Source organism: Hirundo rustica, chromosome 10 (assembly GCF_015227805.2).
Source record: "Hirundo rustica isolate bHirRus1 chromosome 10, bHirRus1.pri.v3, whole genome shotgun sequence".
Classification (NCBI taxonomy): Eukaryota; Metazoa; Chordata; class Aves; order Passeriformes; family Hirundinidae; genus Hirundo; species Hirundo rustica.
Window position 1 is genome coordinate 15,365,188 of NC_053459.1, and position 20,953 is coordinate 15,386,140.

The 20,953-nt window shown below is 43.6% G+C and overlaps 1 long non-coding RNA gene across 3 annotated transcripts in view; it reads right to left on the minus strand.

Annotated features, from left to right (window-relative positions):
- Positions 1-6,593, minus strand: part of LOC120757449 (uncharacterized) — a 45,729-nt gene extending 39,136 nt beyond the window's left edge. For all 3 annotated transcript variants that reach the window (XR_005702505.2, XR_005702502.2, XR_005702503.2), the window contains exons 1-4: positions 6,468-6,593; positions 1,417-1,593; positions 880-944; positions 733-781 (exon numbers count right to left, since the gene is read on the minus strand). This is a non-coding gene — a long non-coding RNA (uncharacterized LOC120757449). The remainder of the gene's footprint in view (positions 1-732; positions 782-879; positions 945-1,416; positions 1,594-6,467) is intronic.
- Between the last annotated feature and the right edge of the window lie 14,360 nt (positions 6,594-20,953).

Consider the following 20,953-nt stretch of genomic DNA (forward strand, 5'->3'; position numbering starts at 1 on the left):
GGCTTCTCATGGGAAAGCCTTGATCTTGTTGGTGATCCTGACATCTCTGCCTGTACTGCTGTGCTGTAGAGACTGACAATCTGCTGAATGGCCTGCACCACAGAGGAGAATTGCATTCTCCTGCTGCATAAAGGAAACATCTCAGGCCTGAGTTCAACTGTTGACTTAACTGCAGATGCAAGGTTTGACTCAAATGAGAGTAATTCTTCCCTGGACAAGGTATTGCAGCTTGTCTGCTGCACCATCACATCACCTCACTTCACACTGCACAGAGAAAGTCAATCTGAAGATTAGAGTAGGACTAATCTGCGTGCCAGCCAAGTTTCCTCAGCAGGAGACATCCTTTTTTCAGAATTAAGCAAATAAACAAACAAAAACCCCAAATCAACCAACCAACCACAACAACAACAACAACAAAAGCATCCCTGCCACTCTAGAATTCATGTCCTTTTAGCTCATTTACTGACCAGGCACCATCTTAAGAGCCATAGCTCAATTAGTACTTCACAGTTTTTACTTGGCCTCTGCACCTAGTCTTTAAAACTTCCTTGAACTTCTTGCATATCCAAACTTTCCCTCTGAGTTGTACTCATACTCCAAAGGAAGTTAAAATCAAAAATTGAAAAAAAAAAAAAAAAAAAACCCCGAACACTTCACACCACCTACAAAAGCTCTTGTATTGTCCAGCAAACAAAGACTGTCTGCTTTGGGCTCTTGCTGTGTGGTACTTACAGACAGCAGCTGTTTTTCCCTTTGCTTCCTTCTGTCCACATGCAGACAGCTACAAAATACAGAATGTAAATAATGGCAAGTTGTACCTGGATATCTAGCAGAGAGCAACTCAAAATGGATCTTTTCTATGGCTTAAGGGTGATGTACCTGCCATGCTTCAACAGAACAACTCCTTGACATCCATTCTGGGAGGTTTTTCAATACCAAGGATGCTGGAGGAGGAAAACAAACAGAAAACCCACAATGCAGAACTCATTTCATACTGTCTTGGTTTAGGGACTGAACAGCCCTGTGCATGAGACATTTTACTTCAGGTTTCTTCTACACCCCTAGTTCAACTCCCCTTGGTGAGTTCTCTGGCTTGGGACTTCACTCTTAGCTTACAGCTGTCTGAGCAGTCCACCAGATATCACCTCCGTTCTTAAACTGCTCTTACCTCAACCCATCAGGTTTACATTGTTTTTCTTCTATTCTCCTCTTCACCAAGGCCAGGGGAGCGAGTGGCTGTGTAGTATTCAGCTGCCAGGTAGGGTTAAATCACAACCCTCACAAACACAAGCTTTCCTGGGGGAAGCTGTCTGGTTATGCTGCTTCTTCAGAGAAGAGCATACCTCTGCTCAGGAAGTCACAGGCCATCCAAATCAAAAGCACAGAGGTCATATCTCCTAAGTGGGCTAAGCATACCTGGGGTGGCAGAGGACGTTCCTCCTGGGACAGCCTCTGGCAATGCTCCAAGACAACAGATGTAGGTTGGGCTTTGCTGCACTGCGGACACAGCACCAGCTCTAGACATAGAAGCAGCTAGCTGGAAATTCAATGGTCATCTAAGGGTTAATCTGCACTTGTTTGACTGTCAAGCACCTGAGACAGGACGACAACACATTGGCACACTGTAATTGCAACATATTATTAAGTACCTGCAGTCCCCAAAGGCTAAGACACTTTTGAAAAAATAATAAAGCTAATGCACATAATAGCCTGTGTCTTGTTATTTAAGAAACCTCTTCCCGGCATTGGACGTCGACAGAACGTGTAAATGCACTTTCTCCAATAACTATGCACAAGGAGCAGTTTGATGGAGTGCCAGAAAGCACAATGACTGTTCTACCTTAGCAATGTACTGAAGATGACATGTTCTCTTTAATTGCTTTATTTAGAAAAAAAAAAAAAAAAAGCCATTTACTAAGTCCTAGCCCGGTCTCTCCCCTTGATGAGCAATTTTAGACTGCACATCAGAGCTTTTGTTTGTTGCTAAAAGACAGGAAGAAAAAGGATGTTTTGTTAAATAATTTTAATTTTCATTTTTAATGGAAAATAGTTCAGAAGGGTATTTTTCATTATAATACATGAACATTTGCATTATGTGTTCTGCTGGGCCTTCCCTTATGTGACTCAAGGCTGACAAGTTCACGCTGTCCAACATAACCCTTTGCATCTAATAAATTACCCTACACCAAGATAGTTATAACTATTGACACAGACCAAGCTATACCTCTGAGAGCCAGAAAATACTCTTTACTTTTTTGTCCTTGTCCTGCATTCTCACATGCATAATAGGAAAGCACCTCAAGAACTGCTTCCAAAATTCTCTGCATTCTTACTGTCAAGCTGCTTCCCACATCCCTCTACTAATAAAAAAATAAAATCAGGAATTCCTCGTCTTGTGCCTTCAAGAGAGAAACAGCTGTAATGACTTCATAGACAAATCAATGCCATTTCCAACAGAACTATTTCATTTTTTTCTCCTTATTTCAAAAAATTAGAATAATTTCACAACGAGCCCTAGGGAACATGCTCATGAAAATTCACACAGCAGACAGCATGAGGAAAAGTGTTTGGTTATATATTTCAGGAGGCAGGAAATGGGCCTATCTGCTGCTCTGTGAGCACTGAGAATAATTATGCATGCATTTGCTGCATCCCATAATCATCATCACCACAAAGATGACATTTCATAGCTGAGTTGAGAATGTGTCTTTACCAAATTTATTTTTTGTTTGGAAGGAGAAGTTGTTCTAAATAACGTCCTTTGAGGATAGATACAGGAAAGCATAGATTTGAGAGTCAGACACTGTAGAGTCAAACCCCTATCACCAGCTCTCTAAATAATTATATCATTAATCATCACCAAAATGGTAACACATCTGTGCGTAGCAGTGTCCCATCCTACTGGGAATTTCTGTTAGAGATTATAATTGGTGCATTAATGTGAATTACTCTGACTGTGTTGGCATAGGGGAGCTCCCTGGTCAGATTTGGAAGGGGACAACTCTCTTCATTGTTTGATCCTGGTGAAAGTGCCAAGGGCCCCAGTCATTGCCTCGCTATAGAATGACAGGCACTAAGAACAGGAAGAAACCACTGAGAGTTGTGTTTCTCAGGTGCACCTCTCCTTCCCTCAGACAACCCAGAAGCAGAATTCATCTCTTAGCTCAGTGATGAAGGAGAGGACAGAAGGAAGAAAAGCTTGAGGCACAGAGGGCTCAGAAGACACTCCTTCCCCAAAATTTCCACCCACTGGGTCATGGCTAGTACCAAAGATGCACCAAAGCCCTGCTATCAAGGGGATTACTAGCCCAGTTGCTCTGGCTGAACTTGCTGCTGGATTCCTACAGCAGAGAGGAGCTACTCCAGAACCAGCCAGGCTCACACACCTACCCCATGACTCCTCTGCGCTCTGCTTTTCTAGCTGGTTCCATGTTAGACCATGATAATCAGTCAGAGAGCCATATCTCACCACCTTTTCTTACTGTGATGGTGCTAAACCTAGCCCTGCTCCTCACTGACTCTCCAGCTTGGGTGAAGTAAAGATCAGGACACAGCTGGACCTGTAGAAGTTTCTCCATGAAATAGACTGGATTGACATGTAGGAAATCATGGCTGCTTCTAATCATAAGAGTCCAGGTGAATCATTTCACTTGTGTCCCTTCTTCTGGTAGTCCTGATATCTTGATGTTTTTCTTTTGAACTCAAAAAAAATTTTAAAAATCTAATTTCTATTTTCATTGGATTATCAATAGAATGGGGCCATTTATGACATAGATTTTAAAGAGAAATGAGTGCAAATAAACCCTCACCTCTTGAAGAGATGTATTCTTATATTAGGCATGAGGACCTCATTAGCAGGCACTCTGGATCACAACACCCTTTTGCCCAATACTGCAGTGGGACTTTGACTTTCTGATCTCACAGCCAAGAGGTTTATATAGGCTGATTTGCCTGCTATCAAGAGCTCAGAGGAAATTTTAGTTTGTAAATGGTTCCTTGCAGGTAAGTAGTGCCTAAATCTTAATGCTGGGAACAAGTGCCTGAAAAAAAAAAAAGTAGTTTTCAATGCAATCAAGATCTAAATTAGCCACAAGCCTGCCTTTGTCTGTCTAGCACACACAGATCAGAAATCCTCACTTCTCTGCTATGTAAATATGCATCAACTACTTGCAGATGCAAAGCACACTCTCCAGGTGTCCTGTGCAGTACAGTACACACTGTGCAGAGAACTGCTACCAAACTTCAAGCCAGGACAAACTGCTGGCTGGACAAGAAAGCAACATTTACCCAACAATATGATGTCACTTGTGCATTTGGGGGAGGAACAGAAAAATCTTGATTTCTTCTGGCCATAGATGAGGACACAGCTTGAAATTAATTGATCGTGAGTACATTCAAAGTAACAGCTTGATCCGCTTCCAGCAAAATCCAATGGCAAGACTCTGGTGCAAACACTGAGAATGCCAAACTTCCTTCCCAAAGTCTTCAGCTCACACTTCACTGCTCAGAAGCAGTCAGACCCTCCCTGTCACATTGCTGGAGAAGTTCTGATCAGCCACTCAGACCTGAGCTCCCTCAGTGGAGATTGGAAGAGGAAAAATAGGCTGATGAGTAAAAAGTTTTCTTTGTCCAAAGATTTAGATTAAAGAAACAACTTAATTAGGATGACACCTGCATGAAGATCCTTCAGTCATGAAGCCACTTCACAGCTTGTTCTTTCTTTCTACCTGTATGGTCTCTACTATCACAGCATCTCAGCATTTTGGAACCTCACATTATACCCGGTCTTTGAGGCATGAGGATGTTTGCTGCCCTCTTTCAAGAGAATACATCTCTGCAGAATTAGCCTAAGTGCTCTAAAAGTGGCATTCTGCAGGAAAATCCTTTTCTCTTGCCCATCCAGTCTTCATTTTCTGCAACACACTTTTTTTTTTTTTCCTACTTTTTGCTTTGCTTTCCCTCATTGATACCTCACATTCGGCTCAGAAAGCGAAGCTCAGCCAGTCTGCTTTACTGCCTTTTACAATCAATTTAACTTCCTGGCTCTGGGGCACCTTTTGCTGGTCTTGTGACCACTGCCACACAGTTCTGTTTAAATCCAGAATAATTTGATGACGTGGAAATTAAGCCATTGTTCTTTTGATGCCATTAAACCAAAGTGCTGACAATTGGAACAATCATTCCAGCAAAATGGTCAGGAATATCCACATTTATCATCCAGATAAAGAATGTTCAATTCATAAAAAGCCGAAAGATGAGTTCCCAAAGTACCAGTGTCACAAAATTGAAATCTGAGTGCATTTTCTTAGAGCTACTTAATAGAGAGAAGCATCTTTATTTAGCACCTGTCATCTCAAGTTCCCAAAACGCTCTCTCAAAAATTAAGTTTCCTAATAAGCCTTCCTAGCCAGACATCAGGCTCCAATTTACAAGGGGTAAACTTGTTTAAGGTCACCCAGCATGGGAAAGAAGAGCTGGGAAGCAGCTCCAGGAATCCAAAGGACCACACCCCTCACTAGCCACTAGACCACACAACTGTCCCCATTTCACTTGAGTCATTATTAAGCAGGATAGAAGAACACTGTGGTTTTATTTTATGTCAGCTGAACTCTAGTATTAACATTTTACTGTCCCACTAATGTTTTGCCTAGAACATTCTGTAATCCACAAATTAATATGTGAAGAACATCCAGTACGGTTTGGAGGAATAAAAAAATTATCCAAATGGCAAAGAAGTTTTGATTTCCAGCAGTTTCATAAATCAGATATGCTGGAGAAAGAAGGTTCCTTATTTTATCACACATAGCCTTTTGTAATGCCAGCAAAACTGCTGCCCTTCCCAAAACCAAGCAGAAACCCTATTGTTGCGGCAAACCCCATCTGGTCACATGGAGAACTTAAAACCTCATGGCATTCTGTTTCACATAGACAGAAAGGGAGTTCTGTTCCAAATACATGACAAGAGCCAAAAATAATTTTGCTTTACCTATGCAGAGTATCTGAAGTTTTTGTTGCCTGCTCTTATTCACCACTTAATGCTTTCTGTGATCCTGCCTTTAGCTCCTGGGATAAGGGTTTCTTGGTCCTGCAAATCCTGCCCTATTCTCATTTTTGTTGAACAACTTTGTTAAAGGATTCTTCCAGGTGGAAGCAGATCCTCCCCTTCTAAGGACAGATCCATGCTGAATGCAGTGCAGTGAAGTGCAAATCTAAGTGCAAAATCCAATTCCAATTCAGAAAGCCTTTGAGCAAAGTAGCAGGAAACTTGCCCAGGCTTGGATTGGGCACAGGCCCTGCTTGTCCAGCATATAGCTGGGGAAGTCAAGGAAGACCATCACTGCTCCCAAAGTCCAAGGCTCCAGCCTGATCTGGGGAGTCAGCATGGAGCTAGGCAGAGCATAAACCCCTATCTGAACTGAATTATTTAAAATGTGTTCAATGCAAACTAATTAGTAACCATCCCCTACCTGCCTGATGTCCTTGGCTGCTTCTCCCCAGCACCACCAGGCCATGTCCTGCTGGAGCTCTCCCAGTGCTGAAGGCTCCAGGCAGGAGCAGAGCACTGCCAAGTGTTAGCTTGGAGTGAAGCTGTGGGAAAAACGCAGTTACAGGGCTGAACCGAGCCTCAATAAGATCACCTGACACTGCTGGAAGGGGGAATGCCAGCAGGGAGCATCTGTATTGCCGGCATGAGGTAGTTGGAGGAGAACAAGTGTGCTACATGTCAAGGTTTTGAGAAAAGTGCCTCCTTTCTGCTCCCCTGGAGCCTTTGCTCACTAAAATGGGGCTCTACCTCTGCCTCTTCTTGCAAACCTAAGAACAGTGCAAAATTCCCCACGATGATTCAAGGGAATGTTTAAAGGAAACAAAGCCTGGTCCCTCTGGTCATCAAAGGTATTACACCACTTCATCCCAAAAGCAGCTCACCTTTGCGCCCTTGGCCACCTTCCAGCTTGGGTTATCAGAGCCTGCACACCTAAATTCAACTCTCAGCAATAATCAGAGAGGCTGTCCTGCTTCATCCCTCACAAGTAAACCCCATTCTGGAGCACAATTCCAGCCAGAAGTGAATGCGACTGGACACGTGCCTGGGCATCCAGCACTTAGAATGTGCTTCAAGAACACCTAGAAGGGAAGAAGGTAAAATACAGATCAGAAGGTCAAGAGAAGGCAGCTTTAGCAAGTGTCTGATAGGCATGAGCACAACACAGCTGTCCATGGCTTTACCCAGAGAACAGAGTTAGTTTGTGCATCTCAACTCACCTGGAATGACAAAACTGAACTTGAATGTCCCAGACTGAGGCAGCAACTTCCTTAGCACACACACACAAAAAGATTTTATCTTCTCTGTCAATATAACTTCTTGATCCTTTATGACCACCCACAGACTGATGTAGAAGTGATGCCCATGAGACCAGCTCTCATTCTGTGCCCTGGCTGGTATTTTCCCAGTGTTACTGGGTCTTTGAGGTTACCTCAAGGATCCAGCAGTGGTTTCACCCTCAGTGCTGGGCTGCTGCAAGTTTGGATTCTGCCAGACTGTGTGTTACTCCAGAAACAGTATTGTTAAGTGCAGCAGTCAGTGGGCTAATGCTAGGTTTGTACTGCACAGGGTCAAACATCAGATTACCAGGTATTTATGTTACTTTTTACCCAGGAAAGCAAAAAAATACATGGAAACAAGTTTTAGCATTCTTGGGCCCAAAACAGGATAACTACAGTAGTATCAGGAGAGTGTAACCTGGTGTTACATGGGATTGCATATATAATCACTTCTCCAAACAGGAAATCTCATAATAGAAACTATTTTAATAGGATATGCATACTACAATATGCCCATTGCACCCATCAAAATGTACACTCAGGGAAAAGACAAAATATGGCCTGCTCCAGCTCTGGGTATTGTGAGGTCTCAGAATATACACAGCTACACAAATTACTATGTATATTAGTATCGTGCTTAGAGGCTGCACTGGAGACCTTAGCTGCCCTACAATTAGACCTGCCTAATATAATCAAAGCTGTTCTGCAAGTGAAAGTTCAGGGGCCACTCCCCACCGAGTGACAAGCTATGACTGAGTGGAGCAGGCATGACACAGCTAAGCCCTTTCTCCAAAGACTTACAGCCTTGACAGGCAAGACAGACAGAGACAGACTGGCAGAGCAAGGTAAGGCAGGAGGAACGTTTTAAAGCAATGTAGCGTAAGTGATGGTGATGTCACAAGACTCTGGGGACAAGCAATAAAAACCCCTAAGGACATGCCCCAGAGGAGGGACTCAGCCTCAGAAGAGAATCAGCAGAGGAGAGCATTACTGCTGGGTGTTACCGCAATCCATCGAGGTGACAGAGGGAACCTGGCACTGAGGTAAAACCCAGTAAGTGCCAGGGAAACCTGTGCCAATGACTTTGTAAGGACACAACACATTACCTAGATGAGCAACGGCTGCTTTGCTTGTGACACTGGCAAAGGGCAGCCAGCACTGGCAATACACATTAAAAGAAAGCGCCCAAATACTGAAACAGTAATGGGATGGAGCCTCTCAGCTCCTCTGCTAACATCTAAGTGAACAGTTCCTTCCAAACATCCAGCTGGGTGCAAAAGAAGCTCCAGCAGAGGTTACGGATTTATGCAGGCTAACACAGTAGAAATAGATGAGCTTGAGCTACTGCTTGCAGAATGGCAGTGTCCAAAGGTTTGGCCCAGAAAGCAAACCCACTGCAAATAGTCAGCAATATCAGACTCTGTTCAAAAGAGCTTAAGATTCAAGTAAATAAGACAAAGATGAGGTCAGTGACATGTTTCATGGCTTGCCTGTGGTCATGTGTCATTGATAGCCTACTCAAAAAACACACCTAAAATCTCCTGAGCTCCAGCTTAACATCTGATGCAAGCACCTCACCTTCTCTTTAGCTAATACTTCCTTCTCTTGAACAAATCAAGCCACAAAGATGAGAACTTCAAACGACAGTACAGCCTTTGCACTGAAAACAAACATTTAAAGACACCAGCAACTATGTTGCTTCATCTACTATCAACTGACAGCTAATTTGCTAGGTTTTTTTCTAAGTATCTATTTGCTAGTTAAACCTCCAAAAGAGTTGGAAACAATAGCACCTCCTTCTGCACACCAACATGTTCCTTCCCCATGGGACAAGATCTGTTTCCAATACAGCGATGAAAAGCTGTGTCTGTAAAAGCTCAAAAGTACAATTCTTCCTGCTCTTGTCAGTGGCAATCAGTAAGGTCAGTGCAGCACGAGCTTCCACTGAATGTGTAAAGGCATTCAATTAATCTTTGTTTGCTGAGAACTCAGGGAATTTAAGTAAGGTCAAAGAGTTAAAAGATCAGGAGACTCCACACTCCCACTGACAATACTTCCTGAAGAGCTGACACAGACATAACTTACTCCACTGACCAAAAAAACAGGGGCTTTTTGCAATCAGCACCCTAAGCACATACACATTTACTTGGAAAGACAGTAAAACATCTGGACAAGGCACCTCTGCTTGCAGCCCCCCCTCATTATAGTGACAAGTTGTTCTTCTGCAGGAAAAGGCTCCATCTCTTTTTTGGTTTACAGACCATTTGTTCTGTAGTTATCACAAGGTTACCCAGACATGCTTACCTGCTTTCTCAGGTGAAGACTGGACAGGCAGGTGTTCACTGCTCCAGTCCTGAGGACATCACCAGACACAAATATCTCCTTTTTATCTGCTGCTGGTAGAGCTCTTGAAGAGCTGGGCACTGTTCTCACACACCAGAAGGCAACAGATGAAACAAAAGCAAAAGGGAGGGTGCAGAAAATAATACTGAAAATACGGGAAGTCACATAAAGAACTCTAAGCCCACAAAAACAGCCATGTGGGCCCAGACATCCCACAGATGCCACACAATTGAACTCTGTCCAGGCACATTAACAGATCAGAGGCCTTAAAATTTTGCCCCTTCATCCAGCTTCTGCTCCTCAAGGAAGTTCACCACTGTAACCCTTATCCTTCTGTACAAGGGAAAGACCAAAATGAAAAAAACAGGATAGAAACCACGCAATCAGTGGCAGGAAGAGGATTCCCACAAGAAATGGGAAACACCTTGAGAAAGATTTGCAGAAGTCATGGATTGTGCCCAGATACAGGCAGGTGACAGGAAAGCAGCCTCATTCAGAGACTCCAAACCCAGGTGCCCACATGAATCAAAAATTTCTCAGGCACAGCTGCACTGCAGGCACTTATTTCAGCAAGTCTGAGTATGTGCTCAAAGTCTAAGGCTAGTGGCTGTCCCCTCAGTGCTAGAGATAATATTTGGGACTAGTGATGAAGATACCACCTTTAATGGTCTTCACCACACTGAAGGAGGCAGCCCTGGAACAGCCCAGCCCACCTGACAACTATCCCAGGCAGGGCTGGTAATGGTGCACACAGGGATCTGTAGTCCCCACCCAGGTCAAACCTCTGTGCCTAAGAGCTCAGCAGGACAGCACTCAGCCCAACTTAAACCACCAAGATGGAGCTAAAAGGATCTTGACAGCTTTCCATCAGACAAACTTTCATTATTGGTGCTTGGACTGCCTCCATCATTTGCTAATGCAGAACAGACTAGATGGTCTATCTATATATTATGAGAGTATTCCTGCTGGTGCAGGAATCCATTTCAGTATTCAGAATAAGTAGCAGCCTCAGAAACCCCGCTTTTCTGATCATCTTACAATTGCGTCCTTGTAAACAAGGAGACAGATGTTGCTCTGGTCACCAGCAATGAGAAAACAGCTTCTAAATGCACATGGAACACAAAGCTGTGCTTGTGTCACCCCCACAGCTGCACAGGTAGCAGGGAGATCCTGGCATTACCCTACCAGGGAGGGCAAGCCAGGGCAAGGAACAAGAGTGGCAGGAGTGTGATTTTGCCAGCAGTGTTAAAGCTGAACAGCCTCCAGGCCGCTCAGTATTGAGCTAGGATGAGGAAGCAAGGAGTCATGACCACAGTGAATCCTTGCTCCAACTTCTATTTCCTCTCTCCTCAACTAAGCAGGGAAGCTGGGTGAAAGACAAGATTGTCCTATTCCTGGGAACAAAACCAGGAACACTTCTGGGGAGCTATGTCACTCTACAGAGTGACAGCGAGAACTGTTAATCTTCCAAAATAACCATGCATGGCATGTTTATAACACTAATTGCTACAAACAACATCCTCTCCCCTTCTCTTCGTCTAAAAATTACTCTGACAGGGAGGATGGAGAAGATGGTGAACAAAATGGTCCTGGGAAAACAGCCCACTGAAAATATTTACAAGGGAAAACATGCATAAATTTGGAGGCAGCCAGTATGACTGGCAGACGAAGCAGAATGTATTCTTGCCTTCAAGATGACTGCTAGGGTTTATAAGACCTTTGTTAGGAGATGTCAGCATCCATAGTGTATGGATTCCCACAATTTCCCTTTTACAAATACAGAGCACCATCATCACCACCCTCATACACCAGCCTGCTCCTCCAGAGAGCTGCATCTCTGGCAACACTAGACAGGCACTGCTCCTCCACGTGCCAGCGCAGAATCCGGTAGGAAACAAGGACAGCTTTATTCAGGAAAAAAGTTCAGAAATGAAACACCATTTTGGGAAGACACAGCAATAATTCATCTGCTTAAACTATCAACAGAACACTTTCCCATGTCACCTTGGCAATCACCCGACGGCAGCGTTCCGTGACCAAGAGTGGTCCAATGGGCAAACATCCCTTTTCCACATTACCCCCCTCTCCCATCCACTAAACCCCACTCGTGGTTTGGCATCAGTGGGTAGCAGTGACCTAGCACGCCAAGGTCACTCAGGGAACAGCTCTGTAGGGCATCTTGCAAAGTATTTCTTGATTTGTGGTGAGAATTCACCACTGAGCTCAACTACACGCCACAGTGTCGGGAAGGAACTCACTGGAATTAACTCTGCTCATTGCTCTGGCATCTCACCCAAAATTTCTGTTTGAGAACTGTTTCTGCTTCAGCATCTGTTGAAGATTGCCATTAAATGGAAGTCTTCAAAGGGAAAGTTATTATTACACAAGAGTGGAGCAAAGACCTTGCTGCAGGGGAATCCATTTCCCACTAGAAAGTAAAAGCCACTTCCCCAGTCTGTAATTCAGCTCCCACCACCCAAACATTTTCAAGTTTGTGTCATACTGCAGTGACTCTCAAGGCATCACTAGATTTGTGAACACCTTATCTCTATTTCCTCATCTCCCAGAGCCTCTCTTTATATAATTGTATATTAAAAACTTCTGTGGTTTTAAGGAAGCAATTCTATGCTCATCTTTCTTGTGGTTCAACGACACATGAGCAGAAACCTCATCACCTCATTCTCTTATTCTGGGCCATCAGACCAAAGGTTACTGAGTGGCTGTGTCATCTTATGAAGGGTCAAAGGCTGAGTGTGAGTCTACGCACTGACCTTCATATCATCATTTTTAACATCCTACATTTTACAAAGTACATCCCAAATGGGAAAATCTCATTCATTATCTGGAAAGCCAACAGTTCTCATCTGCATCCTACAGCCAGAAAAGCTGAGTCATCAGCTGCTTAAGCAACTTCAACTTCTCCAGAAGAGAAACTGGCATTTAGATAACCCTCCTCTCAAATCCACTCAAACACAAAGTTGACACAGGCTCATCCCTGTTATCTCTAAAGTCTCCAAGAAGGAAAAGCACTTCTTTTACACCAGTCTGTGCAACATCAACATCAAAGGTGCCTCTGTCCACGGGTGCTCCTTGAGGTACTGCAGAGAAGCAATATCTCGCACATGCAAAGGCTACAGTTCAAGCATGAGATCGATTTCAAGGGTGACCTTAAACCTGTTTAACAAGTCTCTCCATCTCTCAGCCTGCTCAGAGAGGAGGGGCTGGTGTGGGGCAGCTGACACATTGTTCTGCTCTAGGCAGACGACATCCCTAAAGACAAGGAGAAATACAGCCTTTCCCACCCCAGGCACAGCCAGAGGGCTCCTACATGAGAGACCCTGCTCTCCAGCTACCTACTGCAGCATTTTCAGTGGGCACACACAGGGCCTCAGGACCCTGGGTTGCTGAAACACAGGTCCAGACCCTCAGTGCCTCCCACACAACCCAGAATCAGCAGCAAACCTCCTCCTCTCCCCCATTCACAAGCCCATTCCATGTGTTTTGGGGTGGTTTTATTTTTATAGCTCACCTCACACCTGTGTCTTTAGCCTGAGGGCTGGGACTAAGTTGGCAAAAGTTGAAGTTCAGAGGAGAACATACCCGACAAACAGGCCTTCCTTCTCTCACCAAACAAACCAAGCTTAAGGCACTTCCCACCTTGCAGGCATCACACCCAAAGGACAACACAAATAGAAACAGCCTCACAAGCAACAGCAAACAGGATTGAAAGGAGTGTGACTTGGCTTTCCTCAGTAGGAGAAGCATTAACCTCCCCTGAGGTCAGATCCCACACAAACATGGGCTTTATTATCAAGGAACAGAAAGAGGCATTGAAGAGGTACCAACCCCTGACAAAAAGGTCTCATAGCCCAAACCACACACTTGGTTCTGTGTATCCACTTGTCCCTAACTCTCTACCCAGTCCCAACATTCCTATACACCTAAAAGTGGACCAGTCTCCTGCCAGGCAGCTAGCCCTCGGATGTTACAGGTACTCTTTGTTTCAGGAAATATGCAGTGAGTTATTTACTGTTGATTCATTAATTTATCCCTGATGGTTTTGGAAATAGACTTCATTTGGCTTCCAGCAAGTCCCACAAGAAACAAACCATGACACGAAGATGGATCCTCGTACTTACTACACAAATTTAGGATTTTGCTCATGAGCTATTGATACAATGGCTACAGCGTTAGTGCCAAGCTACAGAATCATTTGTTACCAGAATTGCATTCTAAGCTGTGGCTTAAGTTCTCCCCAAATCCTATAATGGGTAAGTTAACATCAAAGTAAGGCTTCCAGCTGGGAGAAATTTAATGGTACTGTTTTACACAGCACAGCTCATTAATAATAAGCAGTAAATTGGACAGAAAAAAAATACCTACCTTGCATATACTGAGCTAACAAGGTCACACATTCAGATGTTAATATTGGTATGGCATCATGCTGAGCTAGAAAACCTCCTGGAGCAGCTTCTATCTCCGCATTACTCAGATTTGTAAGAAAGATAGCCAGAAGTTGAAGGATGCTACAGACTGATTAGACACAAGCAAGGCTCTAATGAAGCCGGGAGAAGATAGGATAAAAACAAGATAGCCAGAGCAGGCAAAGAAATCGGATACTCAAGAGAACAGGACCTACAAATCTAGAGAACATCAGAAAAGGTGCTCTGGTGGGTCCCATGGCTTTGCTTTTCCCAAATGGGAACACAAGAATAAACCTGGTTAGACAACTTTTCCACATTTTAGAATTCCCTCAGATCCATTTAGATTTTATTCCCAGCCATATGCAAAAGAAACCACAACACCAGCCTAAATTCCGACCTCTGATTGTACATGACCGATCCAGGAGTTTTTGGAACATTACAACAATCTTTTTTGACATATATCAAGACCTTTGCTTAAACATCTTCTCAGCCGCTATCTGCAAAGATAAGAGCATGGTGAGTAGCATTACTTGGTTAGCCATGACAATAATCAATCCTGTGTGCTTCAGAGTGGAGTATTCTACATCAGAATAATAAAGAACAAAGCAAAACAAACAAACAAATTTAAGCTGTTTTCTAAAAAGCATTAAAAACAAAGACAGATCACACCAGACTGCATGTCACGTGGAAAAAATACTCTTAGAGCAGGGCTCTGGTAAGTTCCTGAAGAGATATCTCCCTAGATAATGCAAAAGAACAAGCATTGCTACCTCTTGAGTAGCAAAGGAGAGTTTGAGACTTATGTTAGACCAACAGGCAAGCAAAGACACCATTCTCATTTCACTGCTGGTTCTTGTACAGGTGAGTGATGGAAATGACCTCCATATAGCTGTTCCCTTACACTACTTTCTAAAAGCAAAACAGCAGGGAATTAGCTGAGATATCAGCACTTTGTCAGAGTGCCTGAGATTGATTTATAGTCCTCAGTTTTGTAATAAACTTTAACTACTAACCCTCAAACACAGGAATGTATGTGCCCCTACTTTGCTTTAGCATCACTGCTGCTAAATTGCACACACAGCATATCTGAAAGCAGGAATAGGATTAGATCCTACACCACTTCAACCCTCTGGTCAGAGTAGCTCAGCACTCACAGCTCTTCCCAACTGCAGATCTCAAAATAAGAGCAATGCAAGGACACAATAAAACAGTGACAAAATAGGAAACAGAACCCAGTTCAGATGCCCCAGATAAATGGAACCTTTTGTCTCCAAACCATACAGGACCCTACATTTTCCAACACTTTGTCCAATTCACTTCTAAGTATCTCCCAAAGGGAAAAAATTTTTATGGTCTAATAAGCATCAGTGTTGGGAAAACCAGCTGACATTTCCCTCTGGGGTTAATGTGGGCTAAACATCATGAGAATTACATTTTGGCTAAGTAATTCTGCTTCCTCTTACATGATTTCAAAGCACCCATCTCAGCTGAGGTCTCAGGCTTCAACTCCTTGGGTATCTTTGCCTGGTTTATTCTCTGTGATATCTGCAAACACAATCCAAGATCTGCTGAAGTCAATAGAGAAGGCAGTTGAGCTTAAAACAGATTTTTCTCTATTATAAATCCTAAGGTTTGCAATGATAAGGGTGGCTAAGTTTCCTACAATTCAAAAAGCTTGGATTATGCATTAGGCAGGTATTAGAAAGAGTCCTAAGCAAATATTAATCACTTCTGGTAACTGAGCATGAGGTATGTTATTTTTAACATGTTTGGTTAACCTCACCTTAAAAACTTCTAGTGACAAGAACCCCATGATATTCCCAAATATTTCAAACTACTGCATCAGTGTCTACTGCTGGGAACATTTCCTAAGCATCCAACCTGATTCCTCCTTGTTACAATCTAAGTGCATTATTTCCCAGCCTATCTCCATTGCTATGGAGAACACCATCTTTCTCCCTCTCTGCATGAGTTTTTCTTTATTTTTTGAAAACTCTTTTTGTACTTTATTTTAATTAAAGTTAAGTCAGCTTTTCCCCCCCTCCTTGTTTTGAGGTTATGTTTTTAAGACCTACAATTGTTCACCCTGTTCTCCTTTGGCATCTCCTCATTGTCCACATCTTCCCTGAAATGTGCTCAGCAAATTGTATACAATGCTCCAGCTGTTTCTCCAGAACTCTGTAGAGTAAAAGAATTACAGATGACTCTCCTGACACTGCATGAGTAACTAGCTCATGGTTCTTCAGAAATTTAATATTCGTGCATTCTCCTGCTGCCACAGAGCAACTCAAGATTTCCTATGTTCTTCAAGATGTGGAAAAAGCTAGCCAAGCTCTTCAGAACTACAAGTAAGGGATGTTAAAAAGAAAATAGAGTTTCACTAGAACTTATCATTACCCTTAGTTTAAAGGGGAAAAAATTTAAAAACCCCAAACCCTCTGCAGACTTTCATTAACTTATCTGTACTGTCAGTGCCAGATCTGTTTTGAAGTACACAAGCCTGACAATACCCTTGGAAGAGAAAAAGAAATGAGCTATTCTCTGGAGGCATTATTATGAATAGCATGTGTTCCTGGCCTGTTTCCTTTCAGCCAATTTTATGAATCAGTCCCCAGGAAAAAAAGAAAAAAAGGGGGAAAAAAAAAAAAAAAAATCAGTCTCACCATAAGGTCACCATGAACTCAGTTTTTTATTTTAGCAGGACAGTAACTAACTTAAAAGCTCTGGGCTGCTACTGGGATTGATCCTGAAATGAGATGATGCTACTGAAACCGAATTAAACTGTCTTTCATGCTCCAGAGTCAGCACCATGGGTGTCTGATTTGTGCTGGGGATGTTGACAGAGGAGCCATCTCTCAGGAGGGAGAGCACCTAACCCAGAGTGATCACAGAGAATAGGCAGCTTTTTGATCTCTCCATTCCAGGCCAGAAGTATTAGCTCCAGAGTATCCCCAACACTGACAGGGTACCACACAGCACCTGCAGCACAAAGCAATGGTTCAGCTGCTGTCTTGTGGAAAAGTGCACAAAACAGGGAAAGTCAAAACAGGTAATTAAACAATTCAATGTTAGTTAAAATACAGAGACCAGGACATAAGGTAAAACTAAAAGAGAGATGATTATTTGGAAGTCCCCCAATGTATATATTTCCACTGCTTTGGTCCTGCAAGCATGTGAAGACAAGCTGTTCCCTCCCAGGTTGTCATGCTCTCTCTTTATAGGCTTCACTGGCCTTTGAGGAGGCTCATAATAGATTTTTGAAGAGGAAAGGCTTGTACTGGACTATTATTAGTCAATGGAAGGAAAAGATAAAGGGAAATGAACTTGTTTTTTGAATTCAGTGCCCGGAGTTATGATCTAGTGTCATCTGATTGTATGGATCCAGAGAATTAGTTCCATCCATTGTAACAAATGGAACCAATTGCAAATGTGGGTCAGTATTTAGAATCCAAGCCAAAGGTTGATAGCAGGCTTTGTTACAAGTCCTAGTACTTAAAGAGTAAGAGAAGAAAGAAATGAGAAAAGAGACAGTATTTGGCACAAATTTGGCTCTGAAATGTTGAAGCTCTGGGTATCAGGATACCTGATGATCATCAAAAACACAAAATGTAAAAAAAAAAAAAAAGTGGCACCAGCCAACCTTCTAAACACAATTAATAACAGAATGTGCTAGCAGGAACATTAAAACACAATTATTGTTCTGGGTGAAGCTCTTTCAGTATTCTGATCACATTTATTGCCTTACAAATAATTAGGGAGAGCCTAACAGAAGACTTAAAGTCCTTCAGGCAAGTAAATGAACACCAGCAGTGCTTTGATGCCATTTAATCTACTCCTGCTTCCCAAAGGCTCTCTCCACCCCACTCTCTACCTCCAAAACCATCATTTTCATCTCCCAGTCTCACAGGGGCTAGAACAGCCACGTAATCGTGCTGTGCTTCCAAATAACTGCAGGTTGTAAAGCTGGGTTATTCTACTTCCAAAAATACACACACAGGTTCTGGAGACTCCAGGTGAGCTCACACATTTCAACAAAGCCCATTTTTATGCTTCTGTTTCAAACTGTTTTCCAAGCTCACACCTAGTGGGTAGGAGAAGCAACAGTGGCCTACACTGGTGAGCGCCATGTGTTGACTCAGTTTCCGCTCATAAAACAGGCTGGTAACTGCAGGACAAGCAGTGCCTTTGTGAGGGGAGGCACAGAGCTGTCCCATGGCTCAAGCACCTGGCAGCAGGAGCCAGGAACACCAGCACGGGGACACAGATGGGCAGCCACCGCCTCCTCACTTCTCGTGCGAGGGGTATCCTCCTCGCCAAGCGGCCTTCTAGGGGCACCAAGAAGGCTTGTTGGTGTCTGCACAGTGTTCAAAGATCATTGGAACCAAAATCTTTTAGAAGCACAGACTAAAGCTGGAATTTTGAGTCAGACAGTTCAAACAGTAAACAGGACATTTGCTTTTGACAGGGGAGGGGCAATTGGCCCCTGGCACTGCTGGGACTCTCACTCTGGACAGAAGAGCTTGCTGCATAGCATGGCTCAGCTCAAACACCAGATACAGCCTGTCTACAGGGACAACTGGCTGCAGATCTCTGGTCTGTGCATGGTAGCTAGTGCCATCCTCCTGAACCAGCTCTTTCTAGGCAGAACTATTTTAAAATTGGCCTTAAAATCTCTTCTGCAGAGCCAGGAGCAGTAGAAATCCTTGGTTAGACTGGAGAATGCTTGCTTCCACCACTCACCGGCATTTCCAAGCACTTGCAGAAGTAAATTGGCTGAAGAACCGGAAAAGATGAAGAACAAGAATGTTTCAAGAAACATTCAGACACAGGACTTCAGCACTGGTTTTTGTGCAGCTCAGGCAGCAAACGTTGACAACACTAGGAGACTGCCCAGCTCTGTTTGATACAGGGAAAGAGTGGAGAAAAAACACAAGAATCTTTCAGCTTGTTAAACATGACAGCTTCATTCCCCAAACACTGGGTACAAGGAAGGTTTGCCTCGAGTGGCTCAAGAGGCATTTACAGCCAGAGGATGGGAGCTATGAGCAGGATTTAAATGCCAGCCATACACAGAAAACTTTTGGTTTCTCTGAACGGGGCTACAGAAAAAAAAAAAATATATATATATACACACATATATCTCAAGGCCTCGAAATTCTAAAAGGTCCCTCACTTCTAAGTGTTGTCAGTTTGAGCCTCGTAATCCAGGGTCACTTCCTCCCACTGGGCTCTCACCCCAGTTCTGAGGTTGGAGGTTGAGACTTGGGGAAGAAGTAAGTTGTCCTTGCTGCCTGTGTTTTGGAGGACTGGGAGCCCTGCAACACATGTTGACCCAGGACAAATCCAAAGTGAATTTGTCTTGAGAGACGATAGAGATGCCATAACAGGCTGGTGAGAGTCAAAAATCAATCCCTGTATCTACAGGACTACAGCAAGAAAACTAACACCCTACGCTCTTTCAGTTGGCACTGCTCTGAAGTGTTTTTGCCTTTGAGTTTTATTCTCACCCTTGTTTTTGGTTGTTTTATGATTTTTGGGTCTTTTTAATAGGTTGAAATTGCATGCAGCAGAGATCATCATCCACACCAAATTGTAATCAGTATTTCAAGTTAAGGGATGCTTACAGTGATAAGTCACATCTCCAGACTTGAATTTCTCCCTTTAAACACTAGGGTGGAATCCTGCCTCAAAGATAAATTCAGGCTCCAGTCCATCTTCCAAAGAGATCTATTCCAGGCCCAGTGAGTAATGCTGGGTGAGAATCAAGAGAGCCCAGCAGGCATAAAACACCCTGCTTCTTTCAAAAGTCAATTCTGAAAAAATATAAAACACAGCTGACATAAACAAGGGGACTCTAATCCATAATGGGGGTAAAAAAAAATTTAAAAAAAATTGTTTTCTTTTTTGGTCTAAGAGTGATTTTCCATGCCTGTCCCAAGGTTTCTGCGAGCGCTATTTAGACTGAACTGAGGGGGCAAGGGGAAGAAAACCGTGATAAAAAACAAACAAACCCAACCAAACAAAACCCACCAAATCCCAGCATTTCTTGCACGAGCAAGGAAGGCTGTTCCAGCGGGAACACCTGTGCCGGGAGAGGGCGCATGGTGCAGCGGAGCCCCGGCCGCGGGAGCGGGGCGGCCGCCGGCGCCTCCACCTGCCGCGCTCGGCTCCGGCGCTCCCCATCGATCCCTTCAGCCCTGTTCATCCCGCACAGCTGCTCATTCGTCATCGCCGATCCCGCAAGGGTTTTGTGTTTTGGTTTGTTTTTTTTTGTTTTCTTTTTCGCTCCGCTCGCCTGGCTCCATGTTAGCGCTCGGCTGCCTTACGTGACACCATGACCTACTTTATTTTTTTTTTTTTTTCTTTTTTTAAAGTTTTCCTCCCGGAGAATAGCAAAGCGCTGCTTCAGTGTGGCTTGCAAGGAGGAAAGGCAATATTAAGGAGTGCTGGCAGAGCAAACCAAGGCCCTTTTCAAAAATTCGTGGCTGTTTGTGAGAGGTTAGGCAAGGAGAGGCAAGGCCAGTCCAGGCTCTCCGGACTGTACAGCTGAATACAGGGCGATTACAGGAAGAGTAAGAGAAGGGCCTTGTGTTTTGAGCCTGAAAGACAACGCCTGCAGTACCTTTACCAAAAAACGGAGCCCACATGGCTCCCACAGAGTTCAAATCAGCTGGATCAGAGGCAAGGGTAAAAAACACCACCACAGGCAGCAGCAGTGAGTGACTCAGGGAAGACTGGCTCAGGAAACACAGGCTTATTTCTGTCCTCTCCTACAAACACCATCTAAGGAAAATGCTTAGACCCAGAGCCTCCAAGATAATCAATTACATGCCTCTATACCAGAAAAGTCAATCAGCTTAACC